General features: G+C 40.6%; 1 non-coding gene across 1 annotated transcript; it reads right to left on the reverse strand.

Moving 5' to 3' along the window:
- Positions 1-4,981: 4,981 nt before the first annotated feature.
- Positions 4,982-5,053, reverse strand: TRNAA-UGC. Its single transcript has one exon. It is a non-coding gene; the product is annotated as a tRNA-Ala (tRNA).
- Between the last annotated feature and the right edge of the window lie 553 nt (positions 5,054-5,606).

Here is a 5,606-nt window from a genome sequence, read left to right on the forward strand (position 1 = left end):
CTATCTATCTATCTATCTATCTATCTATCTATCTATCTATCTATCTATCTAAAATTACACAGGAGAAAGAGACCATCCATCTTTGTTCTGTGGAGCAGTTGGATCTGAATCATGTGCCTGCTGGTTGGCAACACAGCTCCTTACCACTAAGCCACTAGAGCGCTCTCACATGCTCTCTCTCTCTCTCTGTGCGTGTGTGTATGTCTGTGTATATTCTATCTCATTGTCACTGAGTCAGAAATGAGAAGGCTGAGAGGTGCACAAGAGCTTGCCTTTTTTTCCCCCCATTGGTGCTGCTGGTGGATTAGAACTGTCTGAGAAGCCTAAGATTTGGGTTAGCCGTGCAACTCCCCATGAACTACACCACCAGAACTCCATATACATACATACATACATACATACATACATACATACATACATACATACGTCCGTCACATCATACAAACGAACAAGAGGCGTCCGTGAGCTTTGTCTAAGTCGTGGGGAAGGATGCTTTTTTTGCCGCCAGCTGTTTTCCTGAGCACAAAACAGTAGGGTCGTTTCTGAACCATTGCTGGCTTGAAATGTGATGACTTTAGGAAGATTTAGTATTAACAGTGGACTAGGAGTAAGGTTAGGAAGCCAGGGTCTCTGCACAGTGCCCCTGTTCGTGGATCTCAGTTTTTGTACCTGTGGCAGAGGGCTCTTCGGGCAGTGAGCTTTGCTCGTCTGGCACGAACACAACAGTAATTTATGTTTTACTCTTTAGACAGTTGATTCCATGTACTTATGACAGTTACATAACATTTCTTCTAGCAAAAAACCATTTTTTCCTCTCTATTCACAACATGGAGAAACAAGCCAAATACATTTTATAAAATAATTGGTTCTGGTGCATCCAAGTGCTTTTATTTAAAGCTTTTCCTCAGCTAAAAGGTGCTAACGGTATCCCACGTCTCTGTGATCATTTTAACGAAGTCAATGGGAAGCTGTTGTTAGGTGTCATCAAGTCAATTTTCAGTTTATTGTGGCCCATATGACAGAGTAGAATTGCCCCTTAGGAATGGCTCCCTGCCCCCACGACCCCTGCCTCTTGAGCACTTTGTTGTTGTTGTTGTTGTTATTGTTATTGTTATCTGAATGAAAGCTTACAAAGCAAATTGCTTTCTCATTCATTCACTCATGCGCTTTTTGTTCAAGAACTTTAATTTCAATGCCCACAATGTAAATACACCTTCCCCACTTCCTCCCTTTAATTCTGGTTGCCATCCATCCTTCTATACTTTGTGTCTTCCCTTTAGCTAGTGGTACTGTGGTGATCACTCCCTTTTTGTATATTGCCTTACTCTTTCACCCATCTAACTACATTTCTATTATCTATTTATAAGCAGTTCTGGTTGCCTTGTGGGTAAGGAATTGCACGGCCAACAGAAAGATAATCACTTTGAATCCACCAGCTGATCCTCAGTAGAAAGATAGGCACGTTCTTCCTGTGTGATTTACAGCCTCGGAAAACCTACTGAGGGTCAACTAATTCGTTCCAACCAGACTTCACATAACAAAACAACAATCATAATTATCTGTTTACTAATTTATACTTCAGCTTCTCCAATTATTTGTTCCACATACAGATTGAATCGGTATGGGGGAAGGGTACGGCCCTGGTGCATACCAATCTTGATTTAAGACCACACGGTAGTCCCTTGCTCTGTCCAGTCAATAACTTTTAGGTCTAGGTATAGATTTCACATGAGTACAATTGAGTGATCTGGGATTTCATTTCTTAGTATTAGCTGTAATTTGCTATGACCTACACAGTCAAATGCCTTTGCATAGTCAATAAAACACAGGGAAATATCTTTCTAGTATTCGATCTATCTGACACCAACAGTGAGATCCCTTATTCCATGGTTTCTTCTAAGGCCAGCTTACATTCCATTTCTTTTCCATGTGCTATTCCAGTTTTTTTAATAATCTTCTGCAAGATTTTACTCGCAGCTGTCAAAGACCTCTCCAAAACACTAAGGAACAAACATATCCTTTTTAAGACCGTGTTCACCTGATCCAATCCATGGTCTTCTCGGTTGCTTCCTATACTTCCGAAGGTTGGACAGTGAATTAGGATGACAGAAGAATTGATGCCTTTGAACTGTGTTGTTGGAGAAGAGCACTGAATAACTCACGGACTGCCAAAAAACCAAACAAATCTGCCTTGCAAGAAGTGCAGCCAGGATGTCCTTTAGAGGAAGGATGATGAAGTTTCATCTCATGAACTTGATAATGTTGTCAGGAGCGACCAGAGAGAGGAAGACCTTCCGCGAGACGGATCGACACAGTGACTATAGCAGTGGGCTTGAGTGTATCAGAGATTGTGTGGATGGCTTAGGAAGGATAGGACCAAGTTCAGATCTGTTGTTCATAGGGTCACTATGAGTCATAGTGGACTTGATAGCACCTAACAACAGCACTTATTACTCCCCTCTCCCTCCTTTCTCATCCTTGGTAACCATTCAAGAATGATTCTGTATGTAAGCCTTTATTTGGTTTAGTACTCTTATACATTATATGTCCTGTGACTGATTTGCTTCACTCAGCACAATATCCTCCAGATTCATCCATGTTTTTCAGCTTTTCTCAGATTCCTTATTGTTTTTATCTTGTTGCATTTAGAGTACTGTTCAACCCATATGGGTTTCTAGGATGTAATCATTCTGGGGGACAGATTGCCAGATCTTTTCCCCATGACACTTTTGGGCACATTTAAACCACTGACCTTTCAGAGAGTTCAACTATTGTTCCACCAGCTTTCCTTAATGAGAAGTTTAGAGGCAGTATTAATAGCTGTTAAGAATTGGTGTGCTGGATCTCATCATACAGTAGCTATATGCTCTGAGGTAGATTATATTTATCTGAGCCTTCTTTTCCTCATCTGTAAAATGGGATAGATGTATATCTCATTGTGCTATGAAGATGGAGATAATAAATAGTACTTAGTGTCAGTCCTGAAAAAAAAAATCCAGTAAATATTTGATTGTATTTTTACTAGCCAAGGGTGAAGGAACTGGATGATAAAATTATATGTTGGTGGTTTGCTATATATGCCATCAATTAAGAGTATAGCTGAGCCTTTAACACATTTTCAGAGGCTGTAAGTCACATGGGAAGAGATAGCCTGTCTTCCTTCCATGAAGCAACTAGTGGACTGGAACTGCCTACCTTTGAGTTGACAGTGCTATTCCTTACCCACTAGGCCACCAGTGCTCCCTTAAATTAAAAGTGATTAAATGATGTTTTTTTAAAAATCTACCACTTGCCTATCAGTGTGTCTCTCTGTGGTGGCTTGCATGGATTGATCTAAGTTCCTGTTTCCTAAAAGCAAGCTCATAGACAAAGGCTTTTCCATGAAGAAAGATTTACAAGGAAATGTGTTGGCTGCTATGATGCCGGAATCATGCCACTAGTATTTCAAATATCAGCGGGGTTCTATTGGTGGACAAGTTTCAGTGGAGCTTCCAGATTAAGACAGAGTAGGAAGGAAGGCCTGGTGATCTACTTCTAAAACATACACGGTGAAAACCCTGTGGATCCTCAAAAACGTTGTTTATCTCACTCGATTTGGATATATATCCAAGTGGGATCAAATGCTGGAGGTGGCTATCATGTTTGATGGAGTAGAGGGTTCGGGGAGAGCGAGGGACACCTCTGCTGGAAGTGTTGACTTAATAACTGATAATAACACGCAAGTTCATTTTATCATTGGTGGACTGAAAAAAAAATGCCAGTGATTATGAAGTGACCCAGGACTGGACAATGTTTTTGCTGTTGGTTGTAAGATCACCAGGAATTAGGGCCGACCTGACAGCGGCTAATGTACCTGTTTTGAAAAAGAGGGATTACATAGGGCCTAAGAGCTGTCTTCAAAAACATCTGATAAAGGGATATTATTGTCATGACAGGAGTCCAAAATGAAGGCTGCATAGTGGAGTGGACTTGGGGGAGGGAATGTATAACAATGAAAGAATTTTTCTTTTACTTTTCAAAGAGAAAAGTAAACTGGGGTGAGGAGTGGGCAAGGAGAAAAGTATAACATTGAATGAATGGAAATCCAAAGTCTCTGTAAATTTTTCATTAAAATTATTATTCATAATAATTTTTAAAAAACAACAACAAAAACCCCACATCTGATGAGACCTTATTAAAAGAAAAAGAATTTTTGCCAAAGCACAGAACTGGGGACAATAGAGATAAAGATAAAAATTTAAACATAGGCGAGCTCTGGTGGCCTAGTGGCAGGAAACAGCATTGCAATCCCAGAGGTGCATGGTTCAAATCCACCAGATGCTCTGCTGAAGAAGGAGGAACAATCACCTCCTGTACCAGTCAGATCCAATTTGACAGTACACACAATCAATCAATAAATCAATAAATAAATATTTTTTTTAAAAAAATTTAAACATAAAGAAGGCAGGTTTAGGCCCAAGAAGTTTTCTAAGAACTGCCCCCATGTGCCTAGATGCTGAAGTGCCGCTATCTTCATGAGAAATGGTTGAGCAGAGTTTGTTTGGAAATCCTTTTAAAGAGATGAGGGAGAACTCCCACACATCTTTCAAACCCCAGCTCAGTTGTCCCCCAGCACCCCTAACTTGACCTACCATAGGTTTTAGAGCAGTTTACTGTCTAGCCACCTCTTTCCTTAATGACACTAGAGCTTCTTAGAGACTGACAATTGATTGTCCTCCTTTGTAGCCACTCAAAATCATTGCTGTGAAGTCAGAACTAACTCATAGCTGACTCATAGCTGACTCTCCTGGGGGTTTGAGATGGTAAATGTTATTGGAAAAGATGGCCCGTCTTTCTCCTGTGGAGTGATTAGTGGATTTGAACCTCCAGAGAGGCACTACCTTTGAGTAAGCAGTGCAGCTCCCTATGAACTCTGCCATCGGAGCTAAAAACGAAAATAAAACAAGACCAGAACATTTCTTTTGAGCTAGGTTAGCTAAAGTGGAGATGCCAGGGATCGAACCCGGGGCCTCATACATGCAAAGCATGCGCTCTACCACTGAGCTACATCCCCACAGATATTTCCACAATGCTCGTCGTATATAATGCCTGAAATAGAGCATGCACGCAGAAGATATCAGCTAGAGGGAAAAAAAATACGACCACAACTGATTCCTGATTTGGGGGAGCGGGTAACAGTGATACCTATAAAAACATGCTGATTTCCAAGTTATTTTTACCAAAGCTCTATCAGGTTGAATAGTTAGCATCAAAACAATAGCTTGAAGCAAGGAATGAAGGTAGGAGGTGAGGTTTGAACATTTGGTCTACTGATTTTTTTTTCCATTTTATTCCCCTACATAATGCCCAATGACATTACAATACATTAGATGTGATTTTTTTCTACTGATGGGCCAATCTGAAAGTCAAATGGTTGGTTGTTTGGTTTTTTGGTTTTTGGGTTTTTTTAAAAAGCATCCAAAACATGATGTCACTCTCCAAGAACTGGTCCCTCCTTGCAACATTTCCAAAGTATGTCAGATGGAGCTTCAGAATCCTTGCCTCCAAGGAGCAGCCTGGTTTTACCCTCTTCAGGACAAACCTGTTCATTCTCTTTGCAATCCATG

This window comes from Elephantulus edwardii, unplaced genomic scaffold (assembly GCF_000299155.1).
Source record: "Elephantulus edwardii isolate Elephantulus edwardi_28Jun2011 unplaced genomic scaffold, EleEdw1.0 scaffold00145, whole genome shotgun sequence".
NCBI lineage: Eukaryota > Metazoa > Chordata > Mammalia > Macroscelidea > Macroscelididae > Elephantulus > Elephantulus edwardii.